Here is a 24,451-nt window from a genome sequence, read left to right on the forward strand (position 1 = left end):
TGAGGTAATCTCGTCAGCATCAGACAAAGCCAAACTCTTTGTTAAGAACTTTGCAGCTAATTCTACCCTTTGCGATCAAGGCCGCCAACCCCCAATATTTCCTCCTATATCAGAAAACACGCTATGTGATATACATATATCTGTACGTGATGTTGCCAAGCTAATCAAAAACCTTGATTCCAGTAAAGCAACTGGCCCTGACGGTATTCCAATTATAGTACTAAAAAAACTTCAACCTGAACTAGCGCCCATACTTACAAAACTATTTAAACGTTGTCTTAAGGAGAATAGTTTCCCATCTCCCTGGAAAATTTCATCAGTATGCCCTGTATTTAAGAATTCAGGTGATCGCTCATCCCCCTCTCAGTACAGGCCAATAAGTCTCCTGTGCGTCATGAGTAAGTTGCTGGAATCTGTGTTAAATACAGAAGTAATCAACCATCTCAACAAAAATAACCTTCTTAGTGACACTCAATATGGTTTCCGTTCTGCTAGATCTACAGCAGATGTGCTTACAGTTATATCTCATAGGATTAGCAAATCTCTCGACGGAGGCAACCTTTCTAGGGCAATTGCTCTTGACATATCTAAGGTCTTTGATAGGGTATGGCATAAAGGTTTACTTCATAAGATCTCTAGCTATGGTATAGCTGGAAATGTCTTCTCAATCATTAAATCATTTCTTTCTGATAAGTTCATAAGAGTAGTAGTTGAGGGGCAAAAATCAGAAGCCTACAGTATTAATGCCGGTGTCCCTCAGGGGTCCATCCTGGGCCCAACTCTTTTCCTGATCTACATTAATGATCTTCCAAATCACATCCTTACATCATTTGTAGACATTTATGCTGACGACACTACCATTTATGGTAGCACATCTAAGACGGTAAACGACCAAGTTCTCTCCAATTCTCTCTCCTCTGATCTTGAGCATGTAGTACAATAGGGAAAGGAGTGGCAGGTTACTTTTAATGCATCTAAAACCAAGCTTCTCTCTTTACATCATCAACATTCTGATCCCCATCTGGCATCAATTGAAATGAATGGCTCTCGTCTTCAGGAGGCCTCAAGTTTTGACAAGCTTCTTGGCTTGATCATTACTCCTGATCTTAAATGGAACACGTACATCAAATCTGTTGCCAAGGCCGCTGGAAAAATGATGGGATCTTTCTATCGATCCGGTAGATATCTCACTGCTGATGCTATTCTATATCTATATAAGAGCCAGGTACGTCCAAGGATGGAATATTGTTACCACATCTGGGCAGGAGCTGCTAGAAAGGACGTCCTGCCTTGATAGAGTTCAAAATAGACTTCGTAGCCTCGTAGGAGATGTCCTTTTCTCTTCCTTGCAACCTCTATCTCACAGAAGAGATGTTGCGAGTTTGTCTCTGATGTATCGTTATTTTCATGGAAAGTGTTCGACTGAGCTTCAATCTATGCCCCCCCCCCCTCGCCAAACTTTCACAAGAAACACTCGTCTAGCTGTAAACACTATCAATAATTCCCCCCCCCACTCTTTATCTGTGCCTAAACCTAAACGTAGATTCCATGAACAAAACTTTTTTCTTAGAACTGCACGCCTGTGGAATTGTCTTCCGTTTTCCTGCTTTCCGGCTAACTACAATATGATTGTCTTCAAGTCTAACATAAATAAGTTCTTGATGAGCCGTTCCGTATAAGTTATCAAATTTAACAAATTTTCATTACTAATGATTATTATATTGTCCAATTTCTACTGTACACTCTTTAACCCTTATCCTTGAGTGGCCTCTTGGCCTTGATAATGTGTTGATACCTATGAAAAAAAATAAAATAAAAAGTCCAATGTGAACAAGTTCTAATTGAATCGTCGCCCTAAGTAATTCAACTTACAAAATTCCCACTGTTTACTTTGCTAAAATCACAATGACTAATGTATACCTATTAACCCTTATCCTCGAGTGGCCTCTGGGCCTTGATAAGCGGTGACACTTATGTAAAAAAAAAGGGGGGGTACCATTGGATTTTTATCTGTTTATCAACTGTTCCATGACTGCGCATGTGTGAATGATTCATATGACAACTTCCTTATGTTAAGAATAAGTAAGTTTGAAAAGACTTTTTTAAAATGGTGTCAAGCTAGTCTAACGGTTATCGTACTTGACTCGCTGTCTTTATGTTTTGGTTTCGATCTTAAGCTCGAGTATTTTTTTTTTAATTACAAGAAGTAACCTGTTAAGAAAAAACATAATCCTCACATGCACATGTCTCTTTCCGTTTTTTTTTTATTTTACTTCATTTAAAAAAAAAATAACATTACGTTTAATACCGGGCAACGTCGGGTGCATCTGCTGGTTGTCAATACGTTTATGCGTTTATAATATCTGTATTCTATCAATTAGGTTTGCTATTTTCATGTTTAACTACAAACAATTCATTTTCTATGTGATTGTCAACACGTTTATGCATCTATGATATCAGTATACTATCCATTAGGCTTGCTTTTTTATATTTCACTACAAATATTTTCATTTTCTATGTTATTATCAATACGTTTATGCGTTTATAATATCTGTATTCTATCAATTAGGTTTGCTATTTTCATGTTTAACTACAAACAATTCATTTTCTATGTGATTGTCAACACGTTTATGCATCTATGATATCAGTATACTATCCATTAGGCTTGCTTTTTTATATTTCACTACAAATATTTTCATTTTCTATGTTATTATCAATACGTTTATGCGTTTATAATATCTGTATTTTATCCATTAGGTTTGCTATTTTCATGTTTAACTACAAACAATTCATTTTCTATGTGATTGTCAACACGTTTATGCATCTATGATATCAGTATACTATCCATTAGGCTTGCTTTTTTATATTTCACTACAAATATTTTCATTTTCTATGTTATTATCAATACGTTTATGCGTTTATAATATCTGTATTTTATCCATTAGGCTTGCTTTTTTTATATTTAATTATAAACAATTAATTTTCTATGTGATTGTCAACACGTTTATGCATCTATGATATCAGTATACTATCCATTAGGCTTGCTTTTTTATATTTCACTACAAATATTTTCATTTTCTATGTTATTATCAATACGTTTATGCGTATATAATATCTCTATTCCATTCTTTATTCTGGCTTTTTTCATATTTAACTGCAAACAATTTGTTTTCTATCTGATTGTCGATATGCGTTTATAATATCTGTATTTTATCTATTAAGTTTATTTTTTTATCGTATTTAATTACTAACAATCTATTTTCTATCAGATTGTTTATACGTTTGTGAGTTTATATCTGTATTCCATCGATTAGGTTATCTTTTTTCATATTTAAGTATAAACAATTATTTTTTATATGTGATTTTCAATACACTTATGAGTTTTTAATATCTATATTCTATCCTGCTTTTTTCTTTTTTTTTTTTTCATTTTTAACAATTAATTTCCTATGTGATTGTCAATACGTTTATCTGTGTTCCATCCATTATGCTTGCTGTTATTTACATTTGACTACAAACAATTAATTTCCTATGTGATTGTCAATACGTTTATCTGTGTTCCATCCATTATGCTTGCTGTTATTTACATTTGACTACAAACAATTAATTTCCTATGTGATTGTCAATACGTTTATCTGTGTTCCATCCATTATGCTTGCTGTTATTTACATTTGACTACAAACAATTAATTTCCTATGTGATTGTCAATACGTTTATCTGTGTTCCATCCATTATGCTTGCTGTTATTTACATTTGACTACAAACAATTAATTTCCTATGTGATTGTCAATACGTTTATCTGTGTTCCATCCATTATGCTTGCTGTTATTTACATTTGACTACAAACAATTAATTTCCTATGTGATTGTCAATACGTTTATCTGTGTTCCATCCATTATGCTTGCTGTTATTTACATTTGACTACAAACAATTAATTTCCTATGTGATTGTCAATACGTTTATCTGTGTTCCATCCATTATGCTTGCTGTTATTTACATTTGACTACAAACAATTAATTTCCTATGTGATTGCTAATACGTTTATGCATCTATACTATCTGTATTTATCCATTAAGTTTGCTTTTTACGTATTTAGCTACAAACAATTTTTTATGTGATCGTTAGTACGTTTATGCGTTTATAGTATCTTTTTTTTACACCCATTAGGATTGCTTTTTTCATTTCTTGGCCTTAAAGTGTAGTATCTGTTCTTCTGATGCTACACTGCAGTTTCTTGTTCTCTGTTAGTGGAGGAGAAATCCTTCATGACTGAGACAATTTCTATTTTTGTTCTTTTCTCCACGTTAAAAAACGACGCTGGCATCTAACTCTGTTCTGTGGGGAGGCATTATAAATAGGAAGTAACACTTCATTTTCTATCGGATTGTCAATACGTTTATGTGTTTACTAGCCTGGGTGCCTGGTGTTGCCCAGGTGTTTGGAGGTGTGTGTTGAGCAAAAAAAAAAAAAAAAAATGTGGTAGTAGGCAGGCAGGCTTGAACCTATAATGCGATGCGGAAAAGAAAGTGGAAGAAAATCTGACATCTTACCGCTACCCCATGATGCGACGGGAAGTTTGGAATGTTAAAATTAGGCAAAGTCAATCCAACCAATACGATGACTTGCAAAAATGGCTCACAAAAAAATCGACCCCGCCTTGTAGAAAAATGCCCAGTTGAGGGTGAAGGAATTAATGTTTTTTTGCCAACTTTTGATATTTGTCGTCTGAGACATTGAGCTTCAAAATGATACCAATCTTGTGAAAATCCCTCACCTTAGTTTTCCCTGTAAATAACAAGTCATCAATAGGAAGAAATATACACATTATAACTATATTGTCCTGGGACCCTTCATAAATGGATGATATACTCATAGCCATACAATTATCTTCCCATTTCCCAAATCGAAAATAATAATTTCCCTCTTCTAATATTTCAGCAATTTTCATTGGCTGAGAGCTGAAAAATCGCTTATTCTGGATTACACACTTTATTAGAAAAACCAACGCATCTGACCATTACAAATATGACGGCTCTCTCTACACGAAGCAATCGTTATATAAATATTAAACCAAATACAAAAATATTAACCGCTAATAATCAGAAATTTATGTATCACCGAGCAACTACCCCACCCAACCCCACCCTACAAACAATCCCTGAAACAAAACCAACATTTATGGATAGCATTGTATTTTTTTTTTTCAAGTACGAATCTCATCACTGAAACAACAAGGATGCTTACTTTGTTGTATAGCAGGGTTTCCTTTTTTGTTTTTTTTCTTATTTATATTTTTCTGTACCTATGCACACATTAACATCACGCAGATACCCCCCCCCCAAAAAAGAAACACACAAAAGCCTGAAACATAACATTAATATATACGTATACCATTGTTTGGTTTTGGTTTTAGGTATTAACCACTTAGAATTTAGTTGACGCCCCAATATTTTATGCAGGTGTTTGATTATAGATCAATTACAAACACACTTTTGTTTAAAATGACGACTTTTTTTCTCTTTGTTCATAGTATTTGCATGCGGGGGATCCTGACAGCGATAATCAAGGCTAAATTTTGAGCAAATATTTTGACAACCCCCTTCCTCACTCACAAGATGTGGTGTCAATTCTGAAAGCCGTTCTTAACATGAGGATGTTGCGGGTGACCATTCCAAAAGCCGTTTTTAACATGAGGTTGAGGGTGTCCATTCCAAAAGACATACTAAATATGAGGAGGTTGAGGTGTCTACTCTGAAAGCCATTCTTAACAAGAGCAGGTTGGGGTTAAGCAACAACAACAACAGCAACAACCGTACTTTATTTTTCTTACAAGATGGGGCATGTTTGATTATCGACCAACTGTTTTTTTTTTGTTTGTTTCTTTTTTTAGATAAATTTTTACCTTAGATCCACTTACACACTTCTTTTAAATGACTTTGTTAGGTTTTCCACTATACTGATTAAGAATATCTCATTTACATTTGGCGGATACAAGTAGTTTTCGTGATATAAAGCCATGTATTATGCACTTTTAATCACTGGCCACCAGATTAGTACGCACGGGTACAAATCTAATTATAGCCAACCAACAATGCCACATCTAAATTTCTTTGTTGGTTGATAGTATTTGCAGGTGGGAATCCTGACACTGATTATCAAGGTTAAACTTTTGACAAATATTTTGACAGCCACCCCCACTCACAAAATGGGGTGCCTATTCCAAAATGGGGATGTTGTGAGTGACCATTCCGAAAGCCATTCTTAACATGTTGAGGTTGGTGGTGTCCATTGAGAAAACCGTTCTTAACATGAAGAGGTTCGGGATTGGGCAACAACAACAACTACCACCATACCTTAAATTTTCTACAGGGCAGGGTCATGTTTCCACTGGGCAACGCTGGTTAACGGGTTCTGCTATCTATAATATATGTATCCGATCTATTAGGCTTGTTTTTTTTTTTTTTTTTTTTTTTTTTCATATTCAAGTACAAATAATTCGTTCCTATGTGATTGTCAATACGTTTATGCATCTGTAATATCTGTTCTATGAGTTAGGCTTGCTTTTTCCACGTTTAACTAAAAACAGTTCGTTTTCTCTGTGATAGTCAATACGTTTATGCGTTTATGATATCCGTGTTCCATCGACGAGGCCTACTTTTTTTCATATTTAACTACAAACAGTTCGTTTTCTATATGATTGTTAATAAGTTTATGCGCTTATAATATCCGTATTTCAACCTTTAGGCTTACGTTTTTTTTTTTTTTCAAATAAAACTACAAAGAATTCATTTTCTATATCATTGTTAATACGGTTATGCATTTAGAATACACTAGCGGGGGTACCCGGCGTTGGCCGGATGTTTGGAGGTGTAAAAGAAAAAAAACGGTGTTAATAGACAGGCAGGCTCGAACCCGTGACGCAATGACGTGGAGGCGGAAATGAAAGTGAAAGAAAACGTGACATCTTACCGCTACGCTATGCAGCCATGGGAAGTGAAAAACGTTCAAATTTGGTGATGTCAATCAAAAAGTTGACTTGCTAAGTGAATGAGTTCACTCAGGTGCAGAAATGAACGTTGGCTGAAGGCCAGTTCAGCTTTCTGCTGTTTCATTTATTTGTTTCCCCACGATGTTGGGGAAACCAAGCTCCCCCGAAAACGGGGAGCTATAACATGATTTGCAATTGTCTGATATGAAGAGTATTCCCCATATTGATCAAAGTTGATTGCCTTCAAGAAATGGGATTGTCAATAAGTTTATGCGTTCATAATATCCGCATTTCACCTTTTAAGGCTTACTTTTTTCAAATAAAACTGCAAACAATTTATCTATATCATTGTTAATACGTTTATAATATATATATATATATATATATTTCATCTATTAGGCTTATTTTTTCATATTTAACAACAAATAATTCCTTTTCAATCTGATTGTTCAGATGTTTATGCGTTTATAATATCTGTATTCCGGTTTTTACCTTTGTTTTTTTTTTTTTCACATTTAACTACTAACAAAAATCAAAGTGTAGTATCTGTTCTTCAGATGCTGCACTTCCATTTCTTGTTCTCTTTCAGTGGAGGATCATTCCTTCACGACTGAGACAATTTTTTATTTTTGTACCTTTTCTCCACATTAAAAAAAACGAACGACCCTTGTGTCTAACTCTGTCCCGTGGGGAGGCATAATAAATAGGTACTAACAATTAATTTTCTATCCAATTGTCAATACATTCATGCATCTAAATTATCAATATTATATCCATTAGTCTTGTTTCTTTCTTTTTTTTTTTTTTTTTTGCATATTTTAATACTAGCAATTCGTTTTCTATATGCTAAACAATAGGTTTGTGCACTTATGATATCTGTGTTCATTCCATTAAGCTTCTTTTTTTTTTTGTATTAGACAACTAACAATCCGTCTTGTCTAAGATTGTCTACACTTTTATACATCTACATCATGCTTTTTTATATTTAACTACAAAAAATTCGTTTTCTATGTGATTGTCAATTCGTTTGTGCGTTTATAATATCTATATTCCATCTATTAGGCTTACTTTTTTCATATTTAACTACAAACAATCCGTTTTCTATCCGATTGTCAATACATTTATGCTATTACAATTAGGCTTGCTTTTTCATAATTTAACTAACATTTCATTTTCTATGTGATTGTCAATACGTTTATGCCTATAATATCTGTATTAGATCCACTCGGCTTGTTTTTTGATTCTTTTTTTTATATTGAACTACAAACAAGTCAATTTCTATGTGATTGTCAATACATTTATGCCTATAATATCTGTATTAGATACACTCGGCTTGATTTTTGTTTCTTTTTTTTTTATATTGAACTACAAACAAGTCAATTTCTATGTGATTGTCAATACATTTATGCCTATAATATCTGTATTAGATACACTCGGCTTGATTTTTGTTTCTTTTTTTTTATATTGAACTACAAACAAGTCAATTTCTATGTGATTGTCAATACATTTATGCCTATAATATCTGTATTAGATCCACTCGGCTTGATTTTTGTTTCTTTTTTTTATATTGAACTACAAGCAAGTCAATTTCTATGTGATTGTCAATACATTTATGCCTATAATATCTGTATTAGATCCACTCGGCTTGATTTTTGTTTCTTTTTTTTATATTGAACTACAAACAAGTCAATTTCTATGTGATTGTCAATACATTTATGCCTATAATATCTGTATTAGATCCACTCGGCTTGATTTTTGTTTCTTTTTTTTTATATTGAACAACAAACAAGTCAATTTCTATGTGATTGTCAATACACTTTTGCCTATAATATCTGTATTAGATCCACTCGGCTTGATTTGTGTTTCTTTTTTTTTATATTGAATTACAAACAAGTCAATTTCTATGTGATTGTCAATACATTTATGCCTATAATATCTGTATTAGATCCACTCGGCTTGATTTTTGTTTCTTTTTTTTTATATTGAACTACAAGCAAGTCAATTTTTATGTGATTGTCAATACACTTTTGCCTATAATATCTGTATTAGATCCACTCGGCTTGATTTTTGTTTCTTTTTTTTTATATTGAACTACAAACAAGTCAATTTCTATGTGATTGTCAATACACTTTTGCCTATAATATCTGTATTAGATCCACTCGGCTTGATTTTTGTTTCTTTTTTTTATATTGAACTACAAACAAGTCAATTTCTATGTGATTGTCAATACATTTATGCCTATAATATCTGTATTAGATCCACTCGGCTTGATTTTTGTTTCTTTTTTTTTTATATTGAACTACAAACAAGTCAATTTCTATGTGATTGTCAATACATTTATGCCTATAATATCTGTATTAGATCCACTCGGCTTGATTTTTGTTTCTTTTTTTTATATTGAACTACAAGCAAGTCAATTTCTATGTGATTGTCAATACATTTATGCCTATAATATCTGTATTAGATCCACTCGGCTTGATTTTTGTTTCTTTTTTTTTTATATTGAACTACAAACAAGTCAATTTCTATGTGATTGTCAATACATTTATGCCTATAATATCTGTATTAGATCCACTCGGCTTGTTTTTTGTTTCTTTTTTTTATATTGAACTACAAGCAAGTCAATTTTTATATGATTGTCAATACATTTATGCCTATAATATCTGTATTAGATCCACTCGGCTTGTTTTTTGTTCCTTTTTTTTTATATTGAACTACAAACAAGTCAATTTCTATGTGATTGTCAATACACTTTTGCCTATAATATCTGTATTAGATCCACTCGGCTTGATTTTTGTTTCTTTTTTTTATATTGAACTACAAACAAGTCAATTTCTATGTGATTGTCAATACATTTATGCCTATAATATCTGTATTAGATCCACTCGGCTTGATTTTTGTTTCTTTTTTTTTATATTGAACTACAAACAAGTCAATTTCTATGTGATTGTCAATACATTTATGCCTATAATATCTGTATTAGATCCACTCGGCTTGATTTTTGTTTCTTTTTTTTTATATTGAACTACAAGCAAGTCAATTTCTATGTGATTGTCAATACATTTATGCCTATAATATCTGTATTAGATCCACTCGGCTTGATTTTTGTTTCTTTTTTTTTATATTGAACTACAAACAAGTCAATTTCTATGTGATTGTCAATACATTTATGCCTATAATATCTGTATTAGATCCACTCGGCTTGTTTTTTGTTTCTTTTTTTTATATTGAACTACAAGCAAGTCAATTTTTATGTGATTGTCAATACATTTATGCCTATAATATCTGTATTAGATCCACTCGGCTTGTTTTTTGTTTCTTTTTTTTATATTGAACTACAAACAAGTCAATTTCTATGTGATTGTCAATACGTGTATCTGTCTATAATATCTATATTCCATACATATGGCTAGTTTTTTTTTTCATATTTTATTGCAAAAAATCGTTTTCTATGTGATCGTCAATAGGTTTATGCATCTATAATATCTGTATTCTATCAATTGGACTTGCTTCGTCCATGTTTAACTAAAACAAAAAATATCGTTTTCTATCTGATTATCATCACGGTTATGCGTTTATATCATCGTTATTCTATGCATTAGGCTTGCTATTTTCATATTTATATACAAACGATTCATTTTCTATGTAATTGTCTATACGTCTTGAAAAAAAGCGTAATACTTATAATTTTCGCACCTGTTTTTTTTTTTTTTTTTTTTTGTATCGATTCTTTAAAGAATTCTCTATGTACATGGAAAGTTTACACATTCTAAAATAAAATTTTTAATTTATTTTTAAAGACTTGAAAGTATGCTTATTTTAGTGTTTTTGTAAAAAAAAAATGTTATCCTCTAAAAGATAATAATTATTGATAACATATTCAATTAAAATTTTTAATTTATTTTTAAAGATTTAAAAGTATGCTTATTTTAGCGTTTTTGTAAAAAAAAAAAAAAAATGTTATCCTCTAAAAGATAATAATTATTGATAGCATATTCAATGAATCTTACACTTCAAAACGCAAAAGATAAAAAAAAAAAAAATTAAACACATTCAAATTTTGGATTTCAATGTTCGATATCGAAGGCACCTTAATTTTTTTTTAATTTTTTTTTATCTACATTCGTTCACCCTCCTACCACAAGTGTGTGCTTAGTTGATCGCTTGGACTTTAAAGGATCGAACAAGGGACAAATGAGGAATAGGGCGTATGAAGTCCCCAAAAATATATTTATATATGAATATGAAAAAAAAGTTACACTCATAGAAAGTGCGTTCTTTACTTATTAATCGGTGAAAATGTTATATTGATTAGGTAATTACCTGATTTTTTGTAGATTTTTAAAGACTGACTCTCTTACGAAAATCAAAAACACTATAAATTTGGCGGTCATTAGTCAATACGTTTGTCAGTTTATAATATTTGTATTTTATCTATTAGGTTTGCTTCTTTTTTTTTTTTTTCATACTTAATTACAAACAATTCGCTTTATATATGGTTGTCAATGCGTTTAGGTATTTATAATATCTGTATTACAGCCATTTAGTTTGCCTTTTCATATTTAACTACAAACAATTCTACTTTCTATGTGATTGTCAATACGCTTATGCGTTTATAGTATCTGTATTCCATCCATTAGGCTTTCTTTTTCATGTTTAACTACAAATAATTCATTTTGTACCTAATTGTCAATGTTTATGTGTTTATAATGCATATATTGCATCCATTAGGGTATCTTCTTTTTTTCGTTTTCTGCCTTACTGTTATAACGTCTATGCGTTTATAATATCTGTATTCCATCATTTCGGCTTGATTTTTGTCATCTATATGTATATAAAAGTGAACGTGTCTGTGTGTGTGTATCTGTGTATATTTCTCTACGCAATAACTGTCAATTTTTAGTCTACAGACTCGAAATTTGATATATTTGGGAAAATCGATGTGATCGGTTTTTGGCCGGAAATTTGGCGATTAAGGGGTCAAAGTTCAATGATTTGACCTTTGAGAACTCTACCAAACTCCTCCGACAATTTTGGGTATACGCACTTGAAATTTTAGATATAGGTTCCTTTGACATGGATCTAACTTAATAACTTGATTTGAGCCCAAAACAATAAATTTTAAGGGGCCATAATAGGGGTCAAAGTTTTTTAAAAAAATTGACCTCTGCGGTCTCTTCCAAATTACTCAGACAATTTCTGGTCTAAATATTTGAAATTTTACATAAAGGGTATTCAGAGATAGGGTAAGCTTTTTCATCAGTTTGTGTCGAAAATTTTTAGTTACCAATATATAAATGTATGTATGTATGTCTGTTTGCATGTCTGCCTTAAACTTTCAATAGAGGCGATGGATTTTACCAAGATCAGTATCGTTTTAAAGTTCGACCTTTCATACGACAAATATCGAAAAATTGGCTAAAAACATTAATATCTTCCCCTTCAACTAAGCACTTTTCTACAGGGGGGGGGGTCACTTTTTTCGCCGATATTTTTTAAAGTTATCCTGTCCTTTAGATTGTCTAACCTTAATTTTAAAAAATGTTACTTCCGGTTTGGCGGTGGTCGTAACAGCATAAACGCTAGGTTTTACCCCGCTTTTTTCCTCCTTTACGGTACGGGTTCGAGCCTGCCTTCCTACTACCACTTTTTTTTTATTTGCTCAACATACACATCTAAACACCCGGGCAACGCCGGGCTGAAATACTAGCATTAAACTACAAACAATTGATTTTCTATCTGATTGCTAATACGTTCTTGCGTTTATAGAATCTATATCCATTCGATTAATCTTGCTTTTTTTCAAATTTACCTATTAACAATTTCCGGTAAATATGAAGAATTACTCCAGAAAAATTCCTTTAAAATTACCGCTTATATAGGTTTAGGGGCGCTGAAAACGAAAATAACATTTAAAATTACAGCAAACGAGTAGTTTCCAAGGTATGATGAAATGTTAGCTTAAAAAAATGGGCATCACTTTTCTATAATAATTTAACATTTCTTCATATCTTGAAAACTATTTCTTCATATCTTGGAAACTACACGTTTGCCGTAGTTTTAAACGTGATTTTCAATTTCAGCCCCCCCCCCCAAAAAAAAAACACTTATAAAAGAGGTAATTTAAAAGGAATTTTCGAGGGTGGAGTAATTCTTCATATTTACACAATTTCCTTTCTATCCGATTGCCAATACGTTTATTTATTTATTTATTTATATTCTATGCATTAGGTTTGCTTTCTTCATAATTAATTACTAACAATTCGTTTTATCCCTAACCCCATCTATAATATCTGTTTTACACCCATCAAGTTTGCTTTTTTGATATTTAACTACAAACAATTCATTTTCTTTGTGATAGTCAATACGTTTATCAGTTTATCATATATGTATTTCATCCATTAGCATTGCTATTATCTTATTTGCCTATAAACAATTTCTTTTCTATGTGATATCGAATACGTTTATGCGTTTATAATATCTGTATTTTATTCATATTTTTCTTATTCAACTACAAACAATTTCTTTGCTATGTGATTGCCAACACGTTTATCAGTTTAAAATATCTGTATTCCATTCATTAGGTTTGCTGTTATCTTATTTAACTATAAACAATTTATTTCCTATGTGATTGTTAATATGTTGATGCGTTCATAATATCTGTATTCCCTCTATTATGTGTGCTTTTTTCGTATTAATTCCTTCTCTCTCTTTGTGAATACGTTTAATCTGTTTACGATATCTTTATTCCAGCAATTAGGTTGGCTTCTTTCTTTCTTTCTTTCTTTCTTTCTTTTTTTTTTCATATTTAACTACAAACAATTAATTTACTAATTGTGATAGTCAATATGTTTATTAGTTTATAATAATAATATTCAATATTCATTAGGTTTGCTGTTTTCATTTTTTCTTTTTAATATATTTAACTACCAACAGTTCGTTTTCTATGTGATAATAACTACGTACATGCGTTTATAATATCTGAGTTCCAGCTACTTGGTTCGCATTTTTGCATTTAACTAATAGCAATTAATTTTCTATTTTATTTTCAACGCGTTTATGCGTTTAAAATATGTTTATTTCGTCCATTTAAACTTAGTCTTTTCATATTTAACTACAAGCAATTTATTTTATATGTTATTGTCAGTACGCTTATGCCTTTATAATACGTGTATTCTATCCATTTTTAACTGCTAACAATTCGAGATTGAGGGTGAAATAATGAATGTTTTTGGCTAATTTTTTTTGTATTTGTTGTACAAGACATTCAGCTTCAAAAAGATACCAATTTCGTGAGGATAGTCGCGTGTGTCAAAAGTTTTTGCGAGACATACAAACACACACACAAACACACACGCACATTTTGCCTTTTATATATTAGCCTAGCATGAGTGCCCGGCGTTGCCCTGGCGTTTGGAGATGTAAAAGAAAGAAAACAAAGTTTTCGTAGGTAGTTAGGCTCAAACCCAAACTCTTGACGCAAAGATGATAAAGAAAGTGTGAAAAAACGTGACATCTTACCGCTCAGCTACGACAGGACAGAAACTGAAAGGATTTTAATTCAGCGATTAAAAAGTTAAGTAACAGGTGCGTAAATAAAAAGGAGAGTGTCCAACTGAATAGCAATCGTCTGATATGACGGGTTTTGACCGCATTGATCAAAGCTCATTGCTTTCTGGGCATCCCCGGCACAAGTGGCAGGGAGCTGCCTGTGCTACAAATTCAGTTTCGCTTATATACGGAAAAGCCAAACAAACACATGGGGAGTAAAATAATATTGCGAAAATAGCGTGTAAAAGTCGCCTAAATAAAAAATACACATGACCTTGTTTCGTAAATCGTAGATATTATAATCTAGGTAGTATATAAAAAGTTCTAAGAAAGTGACCGCCCCAAGCGCCCCACTTCCAAAAGCCTTTGCCGGACATACAAAAAATGTGCACACACATTTTGCCATTTATATATATAGATTAGTAATTCCTTTTCCATTTGATTGTCAATACGTTTATGCATTTATAAGATCTGTTTTCCATCCATTAGGCTTGATTTGTTCATGTTTAACTAAAAACCATTTTCTATCAGATTGTTAATGCGTTTATAATATCTGTATTTTATCCATTCGGCTTGCTTTTTTTCATATTTAACTAAAAATTAATTTTCTGTGTGGGTTGCCAATACGTTTACTAGTTTATAATAATATCTGTTTTTTATCCAATAGGTTTGCTTTTTTTCATGTTTAACAACAAACAATTCGTTTTCTATCTGATTGTCATTGCATCTATGCGTTTATAATATCTGGATTCGATCCATAAGGTTTGCTTTTTTATATTAAACTACAAACAATTCATTTTCTATGTGATTGTCAATACGTTTTTGCATCTTTAATGTCTGTATACTATCCATTAGGCTTATTTTTTTTATTTCATATTTAACTATAAGCAATTCATTTTCTATGTGATTGTCGACAAGTTTATCAATTTATGCCATCTGTATTCTATCTATTAGGTTTGCTGTTTTCATATTTACCTACAAACAATTAATTTTCTATGTGATTGTCGACAAGTTTATCAATTTATGCCATCTGTATTCTATCTATTAGGTTTGCTGTTTTCATATTTACCTACAAACAATTCATTTTCTATGTGATTGTCGACAAGTTTATCAATTTATGCCATCTGTATTCTATCTATTAGGTTTGCAGTTTTCATATTTACCTACAAACAATTCATTTTCTATGTGATTGTCGACAAGTTTATCAATTTATGCCATCTGTATTCTATCTATTAGGTTTGCTGTTTTCATATTTACCTACAAACAATTCATTTTCTATGTGATTGTCGACAAGTTTATCAATTTATGCCATCTGTATTCTATCTATTAGGTTTACTGTTTTCATATTTACCTACAAACAATTCATTTTCTATGTGATTGTCGACAAGTTTATCAATTTATGCCATCTGTATTCTATCTATTATGTTTGCTGTTTTCATATTTACCTACAAACAATTCATTTTCTATGTGATTGTCGACAAGTTTATCAATTTATGCCATCTGTATTCTATCTATTAGGTTTGCAGTTTTCATATTTACCTACAAACAATTCATTTTCTATGTGATTGTCGACAAGTTTATCAATTTATGCCATCTGTATTCTATCTATTAGGTTTGCTGTTTTCATATTTACCTACAAACAATTCATTTTCTATGTGATTGTCGACAAGTTTATCAATTTATGCCATCTGTATTCTATCTATTAGGTTTGCTGTTTTCATATTTACCTACAAACAATTCATTTTCTATGTGATTGTCGACAAGTTTATCAATTTATGCCATCTGTATTCTATCTATTAGGTTTGCTGTTTTCATATTTACCTACAAACAATTCATTTTCTATGTGATTGTCGACAAGTTTATCAATTTATGCCATCTGTATTTTATATATTAGGTTTGCTGTTTTCATATTTACCTACAAACAATTCATTTTCCATGTGATTGTCGACAAGTTTATCAATTTATGCCATCTGTATTCTATCTATTAGGTTTGCCGTTTTCATATTTACCTACAAACAATTCATTTTCTATGTGATTGTCGACAAGTTTATCAATTTATGCCATCTGTATTCTATCTATTAGGTTTGCTGTTTTCATATTTACCTACAAACAATTCATTTTCTATGTGATTTTCGACAAGTTTATCAATTTATGCCATCTGTATTCTATCTATTAGGTTTGCTGTTTTCATATTTACCTACAAACAATTACTTTTCTATGTGATTGTCGACAAGTTTATCAATTTATGCCATCTGTATTCTATCTATTAGGTTTGCTGTTTTCATATTTACCTACAAACAATTCATTTTCTATGTGATTGTCGACAAGTTTATCAATTTATGCCATCTGTATTCTATCTATTAGGTTTGCTGTTTTCATATTTACCTACGAACAATTCATTTTCTATCTGATTGTTGACAAGTTTATCAATTTATGCCATCTGTATTCTATCTATTAGGTTTGCTGTTTTCATATTTACCTACAAACAATTCATTTTCTATGTGATTGTCGACAAGTTTATCAATTTATGCCATCTGTATTCTATCTATTAGGTTTGCTGTTTTCATATTTACCTACAAACAATTCATTTTCTATGTGATTGTCGACAAGTTTATCAATTTATGCCATCTGTATTCTATCTATTAGGTTTGCTGTTTTCATATTTACCTACAAACAATTAATTTTCTATGTGATTGTCGACAAGTTTATCAATTTATGCCATCTGTATTCTATCTATTAGGTTTGCAGTTTTCATATTTACCTACAAACAATTCATTTTCTATGTGATTTTCGACAAGTTTATCAATTTATGCCATCTGTATTCTATCTATTAGGTTTGCTGTTTTCATATTTACCTACAAACAATTCATTTTCTATGTGATTGTCGACAAGTTTATCAATTTATGCCATCTGTATTCTATCTATCAGGTTTGCTGTTTTCATATTTACCTACAAACAATTCATTTTCTATGTGATTGTCGACAAGTTTATCAATTTATGCCATCTGTATTCTATCTATTAGGTTTGCTGTTTTCATATTTACCTACAAACAATTCATTTTCTATGTGATTGTCGACAAGTTTATCAATTTATGCCATCTGTATTTTATCTATTAGGTTTGCTGTTTTCATATTTACCTACAAACAATTCATTTTCCATGTGATTGTCGACAAGTTTATCAATTTATGCCATCTGTATTCTATCTATTAGGTTTGCCGTTTTCATATTTACCTACAAACAATTCATTTTCTATGTGATTGTCGACAAGTTTATCAATTTATGCCATCTGTATTCTATCTATTAGGTTTGCAGTTTTCATATTTACCTACAAACAATTCATTTTCTATGTGATTTTCGACAAGTTTATCAATTTATGCCATCTGTATTCTATCTATTAGGTTTTCTGTTTTCATATTTACCTACAAACAATTACTTTTCTATGTGATTGTCGACAAGTTTATCAATTTATGCCATCTGTATTCTATCTATTAGGTTTGCTGTTTTCATATTTACCTACAAACAATTCATTTTCTATGTGATTGTCGACAAGTTTATCAATTTATGCCATCTGTATTCTATCTATTAGGTTTGCTGTTTTCATATTTACCTACAAACAATTCATTTTCTATCTGATTGTCGACAAGTTTATCAATTTATGCCATCTGTATTCTATCTATTAGGTTTGCTGTTTTCATATTTACCTACAAACAATTCATTTTCTATGTGATTGTCGACAAGTTTATCAATTTATGCCATCTGTATTCTATCTATTAGGTTTGCTGTTTTCATATTTACCTACAAACAATTCATTTTCTATGTGATTGTCGACAAGTTTATCAATTTATGCCATCTGTATTCTATCTATTAGGTTTGCTGTTTTCATATTTACCTACAAACAATTCATTTTCTATGTGATTGTCGACAAGTTTATCAATTTATGCCATCTGTATTCTATCTATTAGGTTTGCTGTTTTCATATTTACCTACAAACAATTCATTTTCTATGTGATTGTCGACAAGTTTATCAATTTATGCCATCTGTATTCTATCTATTAGGTTTGCAGTTTTCATATTTACCTACAAACAATTCATTTTCTATGTGATTTTCGACAGTTTTATCAATTTATGCCATCTGTATTCTATCTATTAGGTTTGCTGTTTTCATATTTACCTACAAACAATTACTTTTCTATGTGATTGTCGACAAGTTTATCAATTTATGCCATCTGTATTCTATCTATTAGGTTTGCTGTTTTCATATTTACCTACAAACAATTCATTTTCTATGTGATTGTCGACAAGTTTATCAATTTATGCCATCTGTATTCTATCTATTAGGTTTGCTGTTTTCATATTTACCTACAAACAATTCATTTTCTATGTGATTGTCGACAAGTTTATCAATTTATGCCATCTGTATTCTATCTATTAGGTTTGCTGTTTTCATATTTACCTACAAACAATTCATTTTCTATGTGATTGTCGACAAGTTTATCAATTTATGCCATCTGTATTTTATCTATTAGGTTTGCTGTTTTCATATTTACCTACAAACAATTCATTTTCCATGTGATTGTCGACAAGTTTATCAATTTATGCCATCTGTATTCTATCTATTAGGTTTGCCGTTTTCATATTTACCTACAAACAATTCATTTTCTATGTGATTGTCGACAAGTTTATCAATTTATGCCATCTGTATTCTATCTATTAGGTTTGCAGTTTTCATATTTACCTACAAACAATTCATTTTCTATGTGATTTTCGACAAGTTTATCAATTTATGCCATCTGTATTCTATCTATTAGGTTTGCTGTTTTCATATTTACCTACAAACAATTACTTTTCTATGTGATTGTCGACAAGTTTATCAATTTATGCCATCTGTATTCTATCTATTAGGTTTGCTGTTTTCATATTTACCTACAAACAATTCATTTTCTATGTGATTGTCGACAAGTTTATCAATTTATGCCATCTGTATTCTATCTATTAGGTTTGCTGTTTTCATATTTACCTACAAACAATTCATTTTCTATCTGATTGTCGACAAGTTTATCAATTTATGCCATCTGTATTCTATCTATTAGGTTTGCTGTTTTCATATTTACCTACAAACAATTCATTTTCTATGTGATTGTCGACAAGTTTATCAATTTATGCCATCTGTATTCTATCTATTAGGTTTGCTGTTTTACTATTTACCTACAAACAATTCATTTTCTATGTGATTGTCGACAAGTTTATCAATTTATGCCATCTGTATTCTATCTATTAGGTTTGCTGTTTTCATATTTACCTACAAACAATTCATTTTCTATGTGATTGTCGACAAGTTTATCAATTTATGCCATCTGTATTCTATCTATTAGGTTTGCTGTTTTCATATTTACCTACAAACAATTCATTTTCTATGTGATTGTCGACAAGTTTATCAATTTATGCCATCTGTATTCTATCTATTAGGTTTGCAGTTTTCATATTTACCTACAAACAATTCATTTTCTATGTGATTTTCGACAGTTTTATCAATTTATGCCATCTGTATTCTATCTATTAGGTTTGCTGTTTTCATATTTACCTACAAACAATTACTTTTCTATGTGATTGTCGACAAGTTTATCAATTTATGCCATCTGTATTCTATCTATTAGGTTTGCTGTTTTCATATTTACCTACAAACAATTCATTTTCTATGTGATTGTCGACAAGTTTATCAATTTATGCCATCTGTATTCTATCTATTAGGTTTGCTGTTTTCATATTTACCTACAAACAATTCATTTTCTATGTGATTGTCGACAAGTTTATCAATTTATGCCATCTGTATTCTATCTATTAGGTTTGCTGTTTTCATATTTACCTACAAACAATTCATTTTCTATGTGATTGTCGACAAGTTTATCAATTTATGCCATCTGTATTCTATCTATTAGGTTTGCTGTTTTCATATTTACCTACAAACAATTAATTTTCTATGTGATTGTCGACAAGTTTATCAATTTATGCCATCTGTATTCTATCTATTAGGTTTGCTGTTTTCATATTTACCTACAAACAATTCATTATCTATGTGATTGTCGACAAGTTTATCAATTTATGCCATCTGTATTCTATCTATTAGGTTTGCTGTTTTCATATTTACCTACAAACGATTCATTTTCTTTGTGATTGTCGACAAGTTTATCAATTTAGTCCATCTGTATTCTATCTATTAGGTTTGCTGTTTTCATATTTACCTACAAACAATTAATTTTCTATGTGATTGTCGACAAGTTTATCAATTTATGCCATCTGTATTCTATCTATTAGGTTTGCTGTTTTCATATTTACCTACAAACAATTCATTTTCTATGTGATTGTCGACAAGTTTATCAATTTATGCGGTCTGTATTCTATCTATTAGGTTTGCTGTTTTCATATTTACCTACAAACAATTCATTTTCTATGTGATTGTTGACAAGTTTATTAATTTATGCCATCTGTATTCTATCTATTAGGTTTGCTGTTTTCATATTTACCTACAAACAATTCATTTTCTATGTGATTGTCGACAAGTTTATCAATTTATGCCATCTGTATTCTATCTATTAGGTTTGCTGTTTTCATATTTACCTACAAACAATTCATTTTCTATGTGATTGTCGACAAGTTTATCAATTTATGCCATCTGTATTCTATCTATTAGGTTTGCTGTTTTCATATTTACCTACAAACAATTCATTTTCTATGTGATTGTTTACAAGTTTATTAATTTATGCCATCTGTATTCTATCTATTAGGTTAGCTGTTTTCATATTTACCTACGAACAATTCATTTTCTATCTGATTTTCGCCAAGTTTATCAATTTATGCCATCTGTATTCTATCTATTAGGTTTGCTGTTTTCATATTTACCTACAAACAATTCATTTTCTATGTGATTGTCGACAAGTTTATTAATTTATGCCATCTGTATTCTATCTATTAGGTTTGCTGTTTTCATATTTACCTACAAACAATTCATTTTCTATGTGATTGTCGACAAGTTTATTAATTTATGCCATCTGTATTCTATCTATTAGGTTTGCTGTTTTCATATTTACCTACAAACAATTCCTTTTCTATGTGATTGTCGACAAGTTTATTAATTTATGCCATCTGTATTCTATCTATTAGGTTTGCTGTTTTCATATTTACCTACAAACAATTCATTTTCTATGTGATTGTCGACAAGTTTATCAATTTATGCCATCTGTATTCCATCTATTAGGTTTGCTGTATTCATATTTACCTACAAACAATTCATTTTCTATGTGATTGTCGACAAGTTTATCAATTTATGCCATCTGTATTCTATCTATTAGGTTTGCCGTTTTAATTTACCTACAAACAATTCATTTTCTATGTGATTGTCGACAAGTTTATCAATTTATGCCATCTGTATTCTATCTATTAGGTTTGCTGTTTTCATATTTACCTACAAACAATTCATTTTCTATGTGATTGTTGACAAGTTTATTAATTTATGCCATCTGTATTCTATCTATTAGGTTTGCTGTTTTCATATTTACCTACAAACAATTCATTTTCTATGTGATTGTCGACAAGTTTATCAATTTATGCCATCTGTATTCTATCTATTAGGTTTGCTGTTTTCATATTTACCTACAAACAATTAATTTTCTATGTGATTGTCGACAAGTTTATCAATTTATGCCATCTGTATTCTATCTATTAGGTTTGCTGTTTTCATATTTACCTACAAACAATTCATTATCTATGTGATTGTCGACAAGTTTATCAATTTATGCCATCTGTATTCTATCTATTAGGTTTGCTGTTTTCATATTTACCTACAAACGATTCATTTTCTTTGTGATTGTCGACAAGTTTATCAATTTAGTCCATCTGTATTCTATCTATTAGGTTTGCTGTTTTCATATTTACCTACAAACAATTAATTTTCTATGTGATTGTCGACAAGTTTATCAATTTATGCCATCTGTATTCTATCTATTAGGTTTGCTGTTTTCATATTTACCTACAAACAATTCATTTTCTATGTGATTGTTGACAAGTTTATTAATTTATGCCATCTGTATTCTATCTATTAGGTTTGCTGTTTTCATATTTACCTACAAACAATTCATTTTCTATGTGATTGTCGACAAGTTTATCAATTTATGCCATCTTTATTCTATCTATTAGGTTTGCTGTTTTCATATTTACCTACAAACAATTCATTTTCTATGTGATTGTTGACAAGTTTATTAATTTATGCCATCTGTATTCTATCTATTAGGTTTGCTGTTTTCATATTTACCTACAAACAATTCATTTTCTATGTGATTGTCGACAAGTTTATCAATTTATGCCATCTGTATTCTATCTATTAGGTTTGCTGTTTTCATATTTACCTACAAACAATTCATTTTCTATGTGATTGTCGACAAGTTTATCAATTTATGCCATCTGTATTCTATCTATTAGGTTTGCTGTTTTCATATTTACCTACAAACAATTCATTTTCTATGTGATTGTTTACAAGTTTATTAATTTATGCCATCTGTATTCTATCTATTAGGTTAGCTGTTTTCATATTTACCTACAAACAATTCATTTTCTATCTGATTGTCGCCAAGTTTATCAATTTATGCCATCTGTATTCTATCTATTAGGTTTGCTGTTTTCATATTTACCTACAAACAATTCATTTTCTATGTGATTGTCGACAAGTTTATTAATTTATGCCATCTGTATTCTATCTATTAGGTTTGCTGTTTTCATATTTACCTACAAACAATTCATTTTCTATGTGATTGTCGACAAGTTTATTAATTTATGCCATCTGTATTCTATCTATTAGGTTTGCTGTTTTCATATTTACCTACAAACAATTCCTTTTCTATGTGATTGTCGACAAGTTTATTAATTTATGCCATCTGTATTCTATCTATTAGGTTTGCTGTTTTCATATTTACCTACAAACAATTCATTTTCTATGTGATTGTCGACAAGTTTATCAATTTATGCCATCTGTATTCCATCTATTAGGTTTGCTGTATTCATATTTACCTACAAACAATTCATTTTCTATGTGATTGTCGACAAGTTTATCAATTTATGCCATCTGTATTCTATCTATTAGGTTTGCCGTTTTAATTTACCTACAAACAATTCATTTTCTATGTGATTGTCGACAAGTTTATCAATTTATGCCATCTGTATTCTATCTATTAGGTTTGCTGTTTTCATATTTACCTCCAAACAATTCATTTTCTATGTGATTGTCGACAAGTTTATCAATTTAGTCCATCTGTATTCTATCTATTAGGTTTGCTGTTTTCATATTTACCTACAAACAATTAATTTTCTATGTGATTGTCGACAAGTTTATCAATTTATGCCATCTGTATTCTATCTATTAGGTTTGCTGTTTTCATATTTACCTACAAACAATTCATTTTCTATGTGATTGTTGACAAGTTTATTAATTTATGCCATCTGTATTCTATCTATTAGGTTTGCTGTTTTCATATTTACCTACAAACAATTCATTTTCTATGTGATTGTCGACAAGTTTATCAATTTATGCCATCTGTATTCTATCTATTAGGTTTGCTGTTTTCATATTTACCTACAAACAATTCATTTTCTATGTGATTGTTGACAAGTTTATTAATTTATGCAATCTGTATTCTATCTATTAGGTTTGCTGTTTTCATATTTACCTAATAACAATTCATTTTCTATGTGATTGTCGACAAGTTTATCAATTTATGCCATCTGTATTCTATCTATTAGGTTTGCTGTTTTCATATTTACCTACAAACAATTCATTTTCTATGTGATTGTCGACAAGTTTATCAATTTATGCCATCTGTATTCTATCTATTAGGTTTGCTGTTTTCATATTTACCTACAAACAAT

The 24,451-nt window shown here is 30.6% G+C and overlaps 1 protein-coding gene across 4 annotated transcripts in view; it reads left to right on the forward strand.

Moving 5' to 3' along the window:
* LOC145268263 (uncharacterized) overlaps positions 1 to 24,451 on the forward strand; it is a 336,860-nt gene that overhangs the window by 125,320 nt on the left and 187,089 nt on the right. The gene's annotated exons all lie outside the window — the stretch shown is intronic.

The sequence above is a fragment of the Euprymna scolopes genome, chromosome 43 (genome assembly GCF_053919585.1).
Source record: "Euprymna scolopes isolate OS-2025 chromosome 43, ASM5391958v1, whole genome shotgun sequence".
NCBI lineage: Eukaryota > Metazoa > Mollusca > Cephalopoda > Sepiida > Sepiolidae > Euprymna > Euprymna scolopes.